Genomic DNA, 17021 nt, shown 5'->3' with positions numbered 1-17021 from the left:
ACTAACTTCAGAGCACATCCTGCAGTGGAAGGCTGATAGTGGGAGAAAATAGGAGTATGCTGTCTACCAGCTTTGTGTGCCACTCGAACAGTGATTCAACCAAACCACACTTCCAGAAAATGTAGAATAGCTCCATATCCCTCGCCCAACAATTTCCTCCTCAACTGTCACCCCAATTCTGTCGAGTCCGCATAATGGTTTTTACCATCCTGCATACATCATGGAGTTCAGAGTATAAATTGTGCTTTTCAATATCCTTTTGTTCTTGACTGGTTTGAGTGGAGTGCAATTTTTAGTGATACTTTTAGAGGATTTTATGGGCAAATTAAATTATTCATTATGTTTACGATCTCAAATACAAGGGAAAATGAATTAACAATTAGAAACTTAGGAGTAAGAAGGCAAGACAGACTGAACTTATTTTTCAAAGGGAAATAAATTTATGAAATAAGTTGCTAATCAAGGCCTTTGAAGTGAATATTATATATGGGTTCCTGAGACCAAGGAGGAAAAGGAGGAGCTTGTTACCTTGTCCATGCTTGTCATTGCATTAACCTTTTTCCGACATTGGTCGGAGGGTGAGAGAGGTGGCATTCACTGTCAGTGCCACCTTCCTCCACATGCCACATGAGGCATTTTTCTGAGGTTTCCTCCCATGGCCACTCAGCAGTCAGTCTTTCTCTTTCTCTCTATCTCTCTCTCTCCTTAACTGCATTTTGTTCAAGAGGGTTTGTCGGTCACCCTCAGTAAATTTTTATTCTCTTTTTTTGTAGCCTCTTTGCAATGCCCTGTTCCTTTCGGTGCTTCTTCTCATTCCTCCACTTGAAGTTCTTCAAAAGTGCCACAAAATCTCACATGAGCCATCTACTGCAGCCACCTGTCAGTCTGCTCAGTTTTTCAAACTATTTAATGCTGCAGAAGATCTTCAACAACTGTAGGCTTTTTAAACCACCCAGCATAGTTCTTTCAGGTTACATGGGAGCTGCACTCAGCAATATCAATGGATATGTATGTGAGCTGACCCCATGATTGAGCAGGGCCAGTGTGGGAGAGGATCAGCAGGTAGAAGTCAAAGAATTACATCGAATTTTGCAGCACAAAAACAGGCTATTTGGTCCAACAGGTCTATGCAAGTGTGTATGCTCCACATGAACCTCGTCCAATCTTACTTCATCTCACTCTGTCAACATATCCTTCTATTCCTTTCTCCCTCAAGGAGTTATCCAGCTTCTCCTTAAGTTCTGGCTCAGCACTGCAACACTGGGGAAAAAGGCTCCATGAACTTTTGGGCTCAATAGGAGTAATTTTAACTTTGGGTGATAATGTAAAATGGGCAGATTCGTCCTCTTGTTCTACATCTCTCCTGATTTTCATTTCTATTGATTTCACTGAAAATGGGAAGCAATGTTTAATGGGTGGCTGAATCAGTATGGCCCATTTTACAATATTATCCAAAGTCACAATTAACCCCAATATGTTCATGTCAAATTCCTAAATCTGCTATTTTAAGTTGTTTTAATTTTAAATGGATTAACAGCTTCAGCAAGCTGGTGCACACAAGAATTTGACAACCATGTGCTATCCAGTACATTCAAATTAGCGAAGAGAAGAATTTTAACTCCAGGGAAAAGTAGAAATAGATCGATTTAAGCCTGGATTTACTGGTTGGTTTGAACACCAACATTAACCCATGCATTGTAAAGTGTTCAATGTCAGCATAAAAATAATGCTGATCAGAAAACCTAAGTTAGAGGGAGAAAAACACAGAGAACTGAGAAGTACCAAATGCATCAATAAATGGATCAGGTATGGTAGCATTGTGGTTATGTTAGTGGAGCAGTAATCCAGATACCTGGGCTAATGATCCAGAGTGTGTTCAAATCTGACCACTGGCAGCTGGGGAATTTAAATTAAATAAATCTGGAATGAAAAGAAAGTATCAGTAATGGTGGCAATGAGACTATGGGATTGTCGTAAAAATCCATCTGGTTCACGAATGTCCTTTTGGGAAGGAAATCTACCGTCCTTGCATGGTCTGGCCTATATGTACTCTATACATCAACTGCCCTCTGAACTGGCCTAACAAGCCACTCCGTTGCAACAAACCACTACGAAAAACAATAATAAGAATAACCAGATGGACCAACTGGATTGACTTTGGCACATGCTTCAGAAACAACAATGGCACAGACAGCCCAGTCGACCCTGCAAAGTCCACCTCACTAACATCTGGGGACTTGTGCCAAAATTGAGAGAGCTGTCCCACAAACTAGTCATACTTACAGAATCATACTTTTTAGCCAATGTCCCATACTCCTACATCACTATCCCTGGATATGTCTTGTCCCATAGGCAGGACAGACCCACCAGAGGTGGCAGAACGGTGGTATACAGTCAGGTGGAAGTGGCCCTAGGAGTCGGCAACATTGACTCCGGATGCCATGGGCAAGGAAGGCTCCTCTTGATTACCATCTACCTTCTGCATTCCCTCAGCTGATGAATCAGTACTCCTCCATGTTGAACACCACTTGGATGAAGCACTGAGGGTAACAAGGGCACAGAATGTCCTCTGTTGGGGGACTTCAATATCCATCACCAAGAGTGACTCGGTAGCACCACAGCTGGCCAAGTCCTGAAGGACATAGTTGCCAGACTAGGTCAGCGGCAGGTGATGAGAGAACCAACACGAGAGAAAAACCTCTGACCTTGTCCTCACCATGACCGAATTGGTAGCAGTGACCACCGCACAGTCCTTGTGGAGACTGTCCCATTTTAACACTGAGGACTCCCTCCATTGTGTTGTGTGGCACTACCGCCGTGTCTGCTGTGCAGCAGACATCTTAAGTTGCTGGAGAAATATCACCAACGTGTCTCCGCAAGATCCTGCAAATCCCCTGGGAGGACAGGCGCACTAACATCAGCGTCCTTGTCCAGGCTAACATCCCGAGCATCCTGACCACACTCGGATCAGCTCCGCTGGGCAGGCCACATAGTTCGCATGCCAGACACGAGACTCCCAAAGCAAGTGCTCTACTTGGAGCTCCTTCACGGCAAGCGAGCCAAAGGTGGGCAGCGGAAACGCTACAAGGACACCCTCAAAGCCTCCCTGATAAAGTGCGACATCCCCACTGACAACTGGGAGTCCCTGGCCCAAGACTGCCCTAAGTGGAGGAAGTGCATCTGAGAGGGCGCTGAGCACCTTGAGTCTTAACGCCGAGAGCATGCAGAAATCAAGCGCAGGCAGTGGAAAGAGCGTGCAACAAACCAGTCCCACCCACCCCTTCCCTCAACAACTATCTGTCCCACCTGTGACAGAGTCTGTGGCTCTCGTATTGGACTGTTCAGTCACCAAAGAACTCACTTCAGGAGTGGAAGCAAGTCTTCCTCGATTCCGAGGGACTGCCTATGATGATGATGACTACCGCCGTGCTAAATGAGATAGATTCAGAACAGATCTAACATCCATGTGGGCCATCAACAGCAGCAGAATTGTGTTTCACCACAATCAGTAACCTCATGGCCTGGCATATCCGTCACTCTACCATTACCATCAAGCCAGACGACCAACCCTGGTTCAATGAGGAGTGCAAAAGAATATGCCAGAAGCAGTACTAGGCATACTGAAAAATGAGGTGCGAACCTGGGGATGCTGCAACACAGGACTACATGCATGTTAAACAATGGAAGTAGCTTGTTATAGACAAAGTGAAGTGTTCCCATGATCAATTGATCAGATCAAAACTCTGCAGTCCTGCCACATCCAGCCATGAATGGTGGTGGACAATTAAACAACTATTGGGAGGATAAGGCCTCATAAATATCCTCATTTTCAATGATGGCATAGCCCAGCACACGAGTTCAAAAGACGAGCGTTTCCAACCATCTTCAGCCAGATGTGCCAACTAGATGATCCATCCCAGATTCCTCCTGAGGTCCCCAGCATCAGAAGCCAATCTTCAGCCAATTTGATTCACTCCACGGCTCAGTGCACTGGATACAGCGAATGCTATGGGCCCGACAGCATCCCGGCTGTCATGCTGAAGACTTGTGCTCCAGAACTAGCCACGACTCTAGCCAAGCTCTTCCAGTACAGCCATCCGACAATGTGGAAAACTGCCAAGGTATGTCCTGTCCACAAAAAGCAGGACAAATCCAATCCTCCAATTACCACCCCAGCAGTCTGCTCTCAGTGAGAGTATACAGCAAAGTGATGGAAGGTATCATCAATAGTGCTATTAAGAGGCACTTACCAATAACCTGCTCACCAATATTCTGTTTGAGTTCCGCCAGGACCACTTGGCTCCAGACCTCATTTCAGCCTTGGTCCAAACATGGACAAAAGAGCTGAATTCCAAATGTGAGGTGAGAGTGACTGCTCTTAACATCAAGGTAGCATTTGATTGAGTGTGGCATGAAGGCGCCTTTGTAAAGTTGAAGTCAATGGGAATCAGGGGGAAAATTCTCCACTGGGTGGACTTATACCGAGCACAAAGAAAGATGGTTGTAGTTAATGGAGGCCAATCATCTCAGCCCCAGGACATCTCTGCAGGACTTCCTCAGGGCAGTGTCCTAGGCCCAAACATCTTAAGCTGTTTCATCAATGATCTTCCTTCCATCATAAGGTCAGAAGTGGGGATGTGCGCTTCTGATTGCACAGTGTTCAGTTCCAATTGCAATGCCTCAGAAAATGAATCGCACCACACAAGTGCCAGGCAATGACTATCTCCAACAAGGAGAGAATCTAACCATCACCCCTTGACATTCAACAGCATTACCATTGCCGACTCCCCCACCCGCAACATCCTGGGGGGGTCACCACTGACCAGAAACTTTACTGGACCAGCCACAAGAGCAGGTGAGAGGCTGGGTATTCTGCGGCAAGTGTCTCACCTCCTGACTCCCCAAAGCCTTTCCACCATCTACAAGGCACAAGTGTGATGGAATATTCTCCACTTGTCTAGATGAGTGCAGGTCCTACAACAATCAAGAAGCTCAATACCATCCAGGACAAAGCAGCCCGCTTGATTGGCACCTCATCCACCACCGTGGCAGTAGTGTGTACCATCTTTAAGATGCACTGCAGCACCTCACAAATCCGCGACCTCTACCACCTAGAAGGACAAGGGCAGCAGGTGCAAGGAAACACCATCACCTCCAAGTCCCCTCCAAGTGACTTGGAAATATATCGGCGTTCCTTCATATGCTTATGGAGTGAGTCACAGCATGCAAGGAAGTCCTCTACCCTTCTGATGGGCGAACGAAGACATCCTGGTTGCAGATTGCAGAGGAGATCACAAGCAGGGATGTGGTCAGGAGGACCTGGATGCAGTGCCACAAACTTTTCAATGATTTTGTTTGATCAGGAAACATTACTACAAAGCTACACACAACATCATCCTGTTCTGCCTCTCATCACATCCCCACCCTACTCCTGCACATCCTTCCTCACACCAACATACCTTGCACCTCCATCTATCCCTCTCTCTATCTACATTATCACATCCCCTTCACACTAATCCAGTCATACCAACGAACAACACACAAGGGTAGCCACTTGGGTGTTTTACCCAATGTTTCTGTAAGGTTTCTGTTAAAGTGATGTCAAACATAACCATCTCTATTTTCAAAACTTTCTGGTCTTGGACAGATTTGTGTCCATCTTTTTCAAGTAGCATAGTGAATTGCAGTGAATGGTGAGGCATAATGGTACCCACCGCAATGGTGATGAGTATGAAAGGAATGGCTTGGTCATTGTAGGCATGCTTTATGGTGTTGGTGTGGGGTGGTGCCATATGAGTGTACTGCGTAAAGTTAACTAAATCTGGGCATGTTGAGGTGATCCCTGGCCTCCTGAGCAGCAATGTGCTCGGGTGCTGATGCCCTGTGTCCTGTGCAGCATCAGGTGATTGCGGAGAAGGTTGGTGTTGCCGTTGGTGCGACTGGTGTGCCTAGCGCTGCTGGTGTTTGGGCTGATCGTGGTGGGATTCTGAGGACCAAGGTGAGAGAGTATAAATGGTACTCATGTTGATGGAATAGATGGCAGATGAAGTACAAATGATAGAAGCATTCTGTCAATAAGAACAGAAGAAATAGGAGCAGGAGTAGGCCATTTAGCCCCTCGAGCCTGCTCTGCCATTTAATAATATCATGGCTGATCTGATCATTCTCCTCATTTTAGTTTTAAATGGGCAGCTCCTTATTCTGAGACCATGTCCCCTGGTTTTAGTTTCCCCAATAAGTAGAAATATACTCTCTGCATCCACCTTGTCGAGCCCCCTCATTATCTTATATGTTTCGATAAGATCACCTCTCATTCTTCTGAACTCCAAAAAGTATAGGCCTAACCTACTCAACTTATCTTCATAAGTCATCCCCCTCATCTCCAGAACCAACCCAGTGAACTTTCTCTGAACAGCCTCCAATGCAAGTATATCCTTCCTAAAATAGGAGACCAAAACTGTACGCAGTACTCTAAGTGTGGCCTCACCAATACCCTGTACAGTTGCAGCAGGACTTCTCTGCTTTTATATTCTATCCCCCTTGCAATAAAGGCCAACATTTGCCTTCCTGATTACTCGCTGTACTTGCATACTAACTTTTTGTGTTTCATGCACAAGGACATAGTACTGCAGCACTTTGCAATTTTGCTCCATTTAAATTATAATTTGCTTTTCTATTATTTTTGCCAAAGTGGATAACCTCACATTTTCCCATATTATACTCCATCTGCCAAATTTTTGCCCACTCACTTAGCCTGACTATATCCCTTTGCAGATTTTATGTGTCCTCCTCTCAATTTGCTTTCCCACCCATCTTTGTATCATCAGCAAACTTGGTTACATTACACTCAGTCTCTTCATCCAAGTCATTAATATAGAGGAGGAGGAGGAGAGGGGGGGGTAGGAGGAGGAGGAGGAGGGGCGAGGAGAAAGGGGGGGGGAGGAGGAGAGGGGGGGAGAAGGGGGGGAGGGGGGGAGAAGGGAGAGAGGATGGAGGGAGGGAAGGAGAGGAGGGAGGGAGGAGAGGAGGGAGGGGAGGAGGGAGGGAGGGAAGGAGAGAGGGAGGGGGGGGAAGGCCCAAGACTTCAGGCTGGATTTACAGGTAGGTGGCGTCGGTTCTTGGGGGGGGGGTCGCGGAGGTACGGGGGGGAGGGGGGAGCAGAGGTCGGTTCGCCGGGGGGGGGGGGCGGAGGGAAGCTGAGGTCGAGTCGCGAGTTGCGGAGGTGCGGGGGGCGGGGGGGGGAGAAGAGTCGCGGAGGTCCGGTGGGGAGCGGAGGTCGGGTCGCCGGGGGGGGCGGAGGGAAGCAGAGGTCGAGTCGCGGAGGTCCGGGGGGGGGGGGCGTGGAGAGCGGGGTTCCGGTCGGGTGGGAGCAGCCTTAAGCACGCAGCCCCACTGAGGCCATTCGGCCAGGGCTAGGGGCTGCGTGCTTCAGGCCCCTCCCACAGTTTTGGCCGCATGGAGCCACTGCACATGCGTGCACTGTATCGTGCATGTGCAGAGGCCCCGGAACTGTTTTCAGCGCAGGGACCTGGCTCCGCCCCCTACAGCTCATGCTGCGCCGCGCCCAGCTCCAGAGGGCCTGCAGGGAGCCGGAGAATCGTTAAGTTTTTTTTAGGCGCACTTTCTGGCGCGAAAAACAGGCGTCCAGGTCAACGGTGCAGCCCGAAACTTGGGCCCATAGAAACATAGAAAATAGGTGCAGGAGTAGGCCATTCAGCCCGTCGAGCCTGCACCACCATTCAATATGATCGTGGCTGATCATACAACTTCAGTAGCCCATTCCTGCTTTCTCTCCATACACCTTGATCCCTTTAGCCGTAAGGGCCACATCTAACTCCCTTTTGAATATATCTAACGAACTGGCCTCAACAACTTTCTGTGGTAGAGAATTCCACAGGTTCACAATTCTCTGAGTGAAGAAGTTTCTCCTCATCTCGGTCCGAAATGGCTTACCCCTGATCCTTAGACTGTGACTCCTGGTTCTGGACTTCCACAACATCGGGAACATTCTTCCTGCATCTAACCTGTCCAACTCCATCAGAATTTTATGTTTCTTTGAGATACCCTCTCATTCTTCTAAATTCTAGTGAATATAAGCCTAGTCGATCCAGTCTTTCTTCATATGTCAGTCCTGCCATCCCGGGAATCAGTCTGATGAACCTTCGCTGCTCTACCTCAACAGCAAGAATGTCCTTCCTCAGAAAACTATACACAATATTCAAGATGTGGCCTCACCAAGGCCCTGTACAACTGCAGTAAGACCTCCCTGCTCCTATACTCAAATCCTCTCGCTATGAAGGCCAACATGCCATTTGCATTCTTCACCGCCTGCTGTACCTGAATGCCAACTTTTAATGGCTGATGTACCATGACACCCAGGTCTCGTTGCACCTCCCCTTTTCCTAATCTGTCACCATTCAGATAATAGTCTGTCTCTGTTTTTGCCACCAAATTGGATAACCTCAAATTTATCCACATTATACTGCATCAGCCATGCATTTACCCACTTACCTAACCTGTCCAAGTCACCCTGCAGCCTCTTAGCATCCTCCTCACAGCTCACACTGCCACCCAGCTTAGTGTTATCTGCAAACTTGGAGATATTACATTAAATTCCTTCGTCTAAATCATTAATGTATATTGTAAATAGCTGGGGTACCATCACTAAACCTTGCGGTTCCCCACTAGTCACTACCTGCCTTTCTGAAAAGGACCCGTTTATTCCTACTCTTTGCTTCTTGTCTGCCAACCAGTTCTTTATCCACGTCAATACATTACCCCCAATACTATGTGCTTTAATTTTGCACACTAATCTCTTGTGTGCGACCTTGTCAATAGTCTTTTGAAAATCCAAATACACCACATCCACTGGTTCTCCCTTGTCCACTCTATTAGTTACATCCTCAAAAAATTTCAGAAGATTTGTCAAGCATGATTTCCCTTTCATAAATCCATGCTGACTTGGACCGATCCTGTCACTGCTTTCCAAATGCGCTGCTATTACATCTTTAATAATTGATTCCAACATTTTCCCACTACCGATGTCAGGCTAACCGGTCTATAATTCCCTGTTTTCTCTCTCCCTCCTTTTTTAAAAAGTGGGGTTACATTAGCTACCCTCCAATCATAGGAACTGATCCAGAGTCGAAAAAATGTTGGAAAATGACCAGCAATACATTCACTATTTCTAGGGCCACTTCCTTAAGTACTCTGGGATGCAGACTATCAGGCCCTGGGGATTTATTGGCCTTCAATCCCATCAATTTCCCTATGGCAGAGAATTCCATAGATTTACAACCCTCTGAGAGAAGAAATTTCTCATCTCAATTTTAAATGGGCGGCCTTTTATTCTAAGACTATGTCCTCTAGTTTTAGTTTCTACTATGAGTGGAAATATCCTCTCTGCATCCCCCTCATTATCTTATACGTTTCAATAAGATCTCCTTTCATTCTTCTGAAGTCCAATGAGTATCGGCCCAACCTACTCAACCTATCTTCATAAGTCAACCACCTCATCTCTAGAATCAACCTAGTGAACCTTCTCTGAAAAGCCTCCAATACAAGTATATCCTTCCTTAAATATGGAGACCAAAACTGTACGCAGTACTCCAGGTGTGGCCTCACCAATACCCTGTACAGTTGTAGCAGGACTTCTCTGCTTTTATACTCTGTCACCCTTGCAATAAAGGCCAACATTCCATTTGCCTTCCTGATTACTTGCTGTACCTGCATACTAACTTTTTGTGTTTCATTCACAAGATCCCCCAGGTCTCTCTGTACTGCAGCACTTTGCAATTTTTCTCCATTTAAATTATAATTTGTTTTTCTATTATTTTTGCCAAAGTGGATAACCTAACATTTTTCCACATTATACTCCATCTGCCAAATTTTTACCCGCTCACTTAGCCTGTCTATATCCCTTTGCAGATTTTTTGTGTCCTCCTCACAATTTGCTTTCCCACCCATCTTTGTATCATAAGCAAACTTGGCTACATTACACTTGGTCCCTTCAGCCAAGTCATTAATATAGATTGTAAATAGTTGAGTACCCAGCACCAATCCCTGCGGCACCCCACTAGTCACTGTTTGCCAACTGGAAAATGACTCATTTATCCCGACTCTGTTTTCTGTTAGTTAGCCTATCCTCTCTCCATGCAAATATATTCCCCCAACCACATGAGCAGTAACTTCTTATGTGGCACCTTATCAACTGCCTACTGGAAATCCAAATACGCCACATCCACTGGGGTTCCCCCTTATCCACCCTGCTCGTTACATCCTCAAAAAACTCCAACAAATTTATCAAACATGATTTCCCTTTCATAAAACCATGCTGACTCTGCTTGATAAATCATGCTTTTCCAAATGTCCCGCTACTGCTTCCTTAATAATGGACACCAGCATTTTCCCAACAACCGATGTTAGGCTGATTTGATGCTGTCAAGTAATCAGCTGGAGCAATGGCCAAGGAACTCCAGCGTCAGGTTGACAGATGTGCTTCCCGAGCTGTGTGAATCCCATGGCCATGCAGGGAAATTTTAAAAGTAAATGAAGAAAGGCTCTTAAGTACCTGTAAACTACCTGATAATTATGTCCATTGGGTTACCCGCTGCTGGCGGTAGGCTCGGCACCACGATGATTGATGCGCCTGGGGAGAAAGGTGTGTGAGGGCGGGATTACAGCGGGTTTCTGATTCGCCGTCAAAATAACAACTTTCCCACCCAACCCACCACTGATTGTGTCCGCTAACATCCCAAACAATTCCAGCCTTAATAACACTTATATGAATACAAAAAGTTCTCAGTCTAAATTCTCCCAACCAGTTCTGCCACTTCTATCACTAAAACTATCGCTGATATCCTAATACCTATCTCAAGGCTCCTCTTTTGCTCCTCCAGAGGCTGCTGTCTGATACATTCTTGCCATCAATGCTCGACACATGAGCTGCCCGCGCCCATTGAAACGAGTTCAGGGAGCACGTAAAATTCGTGCTGCGTACTACTTTGAATGATTGACTGACCGTGCTGTTAACAGGTTGTGTACTCAGCAGGGGGCCAAAGTTTGTGATGATCATGCGAGGCTAGCTTTACTTAAAACAACCTGCACCTCTTAAAAGCAGTCTGAATCTCTTAAAGGTGAGCTGCCTTCTTCTGATCAAAAATTATAAAAATGCTTTCATGCTATCACAAATGGCTCGATAGGCCAGGGTAAGGGCATCCAGAGTCTCGGACACAGGACTCAAGGCCTTTGTGCCGGGGGTGAATACTCAAAAGAAACGTCTTCTACTCTCAGGGGACCAGGAGGCCCTCCAGAACGAAGGATGTCAGACCAGATCACTGAGGCAGTCACTGCCAACAGTGTTGCCTCCAGGATGTGGCTCCAGTTCCCTAAGAGGTATCATGACCTCTGACAAGTGTTCAAGGTCAGTGCATGCATCTTCAAAAGCCGACTCCTAGCAACAACACTATTAGCCTCACACACTTCTCAATGCATGACCCCCACCATCACTCACCTACCAACAATCTCGACCAAACACTAGTCACAGCTCCCATTCCTAGCTTCACCACACCCCCTTGGAGGAGACGGTGCTAGCCATTCTTGATAGGACATGCCTGAGACCGTGCCAGCAGTGAGACTTAGGTAATAGAAGATGCCAGTAACCTCATACGTTATTTTCCTTCTCACATCGCACTTTCCCCTCATCCCACAGTCTCTTCCAATTTACAAGCTATTGCTTTCTCCCCCTCCCCTCACCACAACCCTACCTTTGTGCCTTCCTCATTTCAGACACCCAAAAAATCCAGCCTGCCCAATAATTGGGTCAACAAGAAGAGGGAGAGGAGAGTGAAGAAGAAGAGACATTGTCACTCGATTTCACACTCCCAGCTACCAGCTCTTCCATGTGGTCCCGCAAGGCCATCTGCAGTCTCCCCCACTGAAAATCAGCAGCCTTCAATCAGCCAGGCTGCAGCCACTGGGGTAGCACTGTGTAGTAGCACTAGGATATTCAAATCACATGCAGGACAGTCAGTAAGGGAGTGCACAAGGGGTGATAAGTTGATTTTTTTATGTCATATTGGATGCATATATGGATACAGTTAGTTCGACAATTTTACTTTGTGGTGGCTTTTATTTCAGCATTGTGGCCAAGAGGACACTGTGATGGTCAGTGACAGAGGGAAGGTAAAGTATGGGATTAATGTTAAAGGGGAATTGGGGTTGTGACTGTTGGTACCACAGGCGGATGATTCGATCCCGGATATCCTGGCCAGAAAGGGTCTGTTTGGGCTGCCATCTTCTTTTCACTTCTTCCTCCTTCTCTTTTGCTTCCTCCTCCCTCTGTGAGCAGCTTGTCCCTTTTGCTTCCTCTGCTGCATCCCCATGTCATGCTGCAGCCCAAGGGCGACTGAGAGCCCTCAGAACTGGGAGCAAGTGGTGTTCTCAGAGGCTTTTGTTTAAGAGGCAAAGCCTTGCAAACGTCCAGCAGCACTGCCTGTGCTCCCTGCACACTTTAATAACTTCTGAAATGTCTTACACCAAGTGCCCGAAATTGACGGCTTTACCGTCCACTGCCGCCAACATTCCTCTTCAAGTTGTGCCCAGTGTCACTTTCTATTTGCTGTGGAGCAGGCGTGAGGGAAGAACCGCCAGGAACCGCCAGCTGACGTCAGCGGACGGTCGAGTGGTGCAACTGACCGCCCGCCCGCCGTGATGCCATATTGATGCGTGTGGGGGTCAGCGCCAGTAGGACCGCTGGCAAGAGGCTGCTCTATCTCCGACGGTGAGTATGAAAAGCTGAAAAAAAAGTTAATAAATATTTATTAAATGTTTTCTTTACAGCGACTTGCCTGGATGGCGTACCCTGAAGGTGCTCTGATGTTTTTTTTTGTGATGATTTTCCTTTTCAGGTCTTCTTACCTCCATGGCCCCGACTTCATCGTTGGTGGCACTTGGGCGGCAAGCGCCTTTGCCGCCAAGATTGGGAGCTCCCGTCTGCTGCCGCCCAGATTGGCGGCATAAGTCCCTCTTTTACTGCCCACCGCCCTTTCAAGGACCTTTTGGACAAAAATCCCACCCAAAGTACCGTCAGGTACCTCGGCGGTCCTTTGAGCGGCACTTCGGCAGGCAGGGGCCTTCACCAATTTTGGCCCACAAGTCTCTACCCAAATAAACTGTACAGGAACCAGCACAAAAGCAAAAATCAAGACTTATCTGAAAGTTGTATGTGTGCCTTTATGTAGTACTCATGGGGGGGTCCATCAGGCAGCTGAACACACGTTCAACTATACGTGCTTTGTGCACTACAAGCAGTGACGTCCAAATAGCAGGTTGTGTGTCAAATCAGCCTTGACTCATTACCATTTTTCCAGCGAGCGACAGCCGCACTGCCGACCTTCCCAAAATGGCAGCCACCGCGGTCCGCGCCGCAAGTGGGCATAAGCAAGGCGGCTGCTATTTTGTTGATGAAATTGGCCTTAACAGCTGGCGCTCTGGTGCCAAATTTCATGGCCATTGTATCTTACAAACGTCTTTAACTAAGTGGATCCATTCCAAACACTTGTCATGATGATTGTCACAATGACACTGACATGGTGAAACACAAGATGCTGAGAAAGTTGGATACAGTAATGAATACAGAGATGGTTTGCACATTCACTGAATCAATTTTTGGCCAGTAATTCTGCACAAATTAGCAGTCACCATAATTACCAGAATTTTTAAATAGCATGTTAAGTGATTTATTAAATAAATCATAGAGACAATTTTAGAATGAGCAGAATAGTATGCAACAGTTAGGTTTAAGTTGCCTCATGCTGAAGAGCCTGAGAAGCAAAATATGTCATAGGTGCCACAAATTCCAGATCATTGCTTTTTAGCTTAAGGTGGGAGGTAGATAGACGGGGTAGTGGTGGGTGCTGCGGAGTGGAGTGGCTGCCGACTTTTCGTGGAATGGCCGCTGCTACCCCAATTGCCCTTCTGAGGTTTCCCGGTGGTGCCCCGATCCCCCCCACCACTCCGTTGCTGCTGATCCATGTTAAGTGTATCATCACTGTGCGCACCGCTGATCTATGCGCCCCCGCCAATGGCAGCATTCCTATCTGAAGTTCAGCCCGCCAGCCAAAGGCTGGTTTTTCCTGGTGGTCCAGTGAGGCTGTGGCGGCAACGGCGGTGTGGCTTCCTTTAAAGGAGACGATATGCACTGCCGCTGCCGCCATGTTTTATTTGTTGACTGCCATGTCAGCCTGATAATTGTTCCCCCAGGTTTGGCCAGGCCGCCAACAGGCAGCCTGACACACCCCTCTTGGGTGCCAGGCCATTGGCCCGGCCATAACCTTCCCTGGTGGCCCAGTGGGCCGAAGTTTTTAAATCGTGACGGCTCTCCCCTTTAAGTGAAGGGGAGAGCCATGGTGACGCGTCACCGTGATGATGTCCCTCTAGTGTAGTCACCGGCCCCCAATAAGATCAACTTCCTGATCCAAAGAAAAAAAAACAAAGAGCGGAATTTCGCTCAAGAGGCGACCTCAACCACACTGTGGTAAAAACCATTGAAATGGGGTGCTGGCGCCCCGTTTCGGGCAGGGGGAAATTTCGGCCCGAGAGGGTTCTGGTGAATAGGTATAATGATGAGTTCCCCAAGGTTCAGTACAAGGACCACTGTGTTTTGATATACATTAATGACTTGGACTTGGGGGTAAAGGGCACAATTTCAAAATTTGCAGATGACATGAAATTTGGAAGTGTAGTAAAGAGTGAGAAAGACAGTACAGGTACATCATCTGAAATCCAGCAACCTCAGGACCGAGATCATGTCGGTTTACGGATTTCGGACAAGAAAATCAATACGTCCAAAATCCGGAAATCACGGGACCGAGATCGGACAATTTTCGGATTTTACCAGATTTCGGACCTTGCTGTTGGCGCCCCTTGCCGACTGCCGACCCTCCGTTCATCGCTGCTCGTAGATTCTCACCGCCCGCGGCCACCTGGCATTGCGTTTTTTTACTAATTTCCACATCCTTCGCCATATTGGCCGCCTCAAAAATGTCCGATTTTTGGACTGTTCAGGTTTTCGGACAGCCTGATTCTGGACGTTGTATCTGTAATAGACTTCAAAAGGACATAGACAGACTAGTGGAATGGACGGACACTTGGTAGATGAAGTTCAATGCACAAAAGTATGAGGTAATATAATTTGGTAGGAAGAATGAGGAGAGATGATACATGCTAAATGGTACAATTTTAAACGTGGTGCAAGAACAGAAAGACCTGAAGGAGATTGTGCACAAATCTTTGAAGGAGGCAGGACAGGCTAACAAAGCATTTAATAAAGCATATGAGATTTTGGGCTTCATAAATAGAAGAATAGAGTACAAAAGCCAGGAAGTTACGCAAAACTAAAAAAAACACTAGATTGGCCCCAACCTGGGTATCGGTGGTAATTTTAACCCACAAAAACAGGTTCAAAAGCTAAAAATCTAAAACCGGTAACCGCCCCCCCCACCTTTAAAATTGTACCATTTCGAATATATTGGGCCAAAAATTCCGGCCTCACTGGGTCCATTGTGTGGGTTTTCGGGGTGCGATGCGCATGCGTCGAGAACCAGCTTTTCTGATCTGTCAAGATTTCTCCATACAGATTCTCCGCATCCCCGGAAGAAGGACATCCGCGCGGGAGAGATTGCCCAGTGAATGTCCTTCAAACTTTTACGCCTGGTAAAAGCAGGTGCATAGCTTACTTTTACCAGTGTAACACTTTTAAAACATATAAAAATTAAATTTTAACATTCATTTTTATATTAAACCCGTGTCCATTAAGGTAAGTTTAGTTTTAACCCTATTAACACGTTAAAAAAATTCCAAAAAATATATATTTTTTCTAAAACATTTAATTACATTTAATTTCAATTAATTTTAAATTTGTGAGGTGTTTTATTTATTTATTATGCTGTGTTACGGTGTTTTAGGGGGTTATTCTCATTGATAGTAATGGGAACTTGTACAAACGGAGTTCACATTTTTATCAGTGAGAATATTGCATATTGATTGGTGGTCCAGGCCCACATGACTCCAGCATGTACGTACTTGAAATACATCTTCCCATGCGCTGTGTAGCGAATCTAAGCCTCCAACCGGGATCCTACGTTCCTCCAGGACCACCAGGTACTTTCGTAGATTTTTTGGGGGTCAGAGGCATTCGTACGAAGGAAGACTCCCACCACAATTTTCCCTGCATTGTCTCTCTTCATGCTTCCTTCCAAAATATATCACCTCACACTTTCCTCAATTATTATCTTAAAGCGAATTATATTATGGTTACTATTGCCTAGATGATCCCGTTTTTTATTTTTCTTATCTGCTCTGGTTCATTCCCCATTACTAGACCCAGTAGCAAATTCTCTCTTGTCAGGCTTCTTACATATTGGGTTAGATAGGAATCCTATACACATTGTATGAACTCCATTCCCTTATCTCCTTTACCTATCTCTTCTGGCCAATTAATTTTGGGCTAGTTGAAATCCCCCTTGATTAGGAACAAGAAAAGTGCAAGTCCGGGTTTTTAACTGCAGGCCGTCTTTTAATTTAGTTCTGTAAGTTTCCCACCCGCAGCCAGCCTGATTGACAGGCTGGCTACTAGTCGAGTGAGAAAGCCTGCAGCTTTGCAGACAAGGAGGAGCAGGAGTGTTTCCTCCAGGCCCAACAAGCTTACTAATAAACCCCCCACCCATCCCCCACTATCTGCTTCCACACCCCGCGATCGGACAACAACACCCCCCCCCCCGCAATTGGAAGCCCCCGCACCATCTGCCCCACCCCCCCACAATTGGGCACCACAACCACCAACCCCAACCCCCCACAATCTTCCCCCACTCCCCCCCCCCCGCCCCCGCCCCCCACCTTTAGACCTACCTACTCTCAGCTTGTTTCTATGTAATCCTCAGTAACTCCATCCTCCACGCAGAAAATGTGCCCCGAAGATAAGATCGGGGCCATTGTATCCAATTCTCAGCAGAGTTGGCACC

This window comes from Pristiophorus japonicus, chromosome 2, assembly GCF_044704955.1.
Source record: "Pristiophorus japonicus isolate sPriJap1 chromosome 2, sPriJap1.hap1, whole genome shotgun sequence".
Classification (NCBI taxonomy): Eukaryota; Metazoa; Chordata; class Chondrichthyes; family Pristiophoridae; genus Pristiophorus; species Pristiophorus japonicus.
This window is presented reverse-complemented; position numbering follows the sequence as displayed.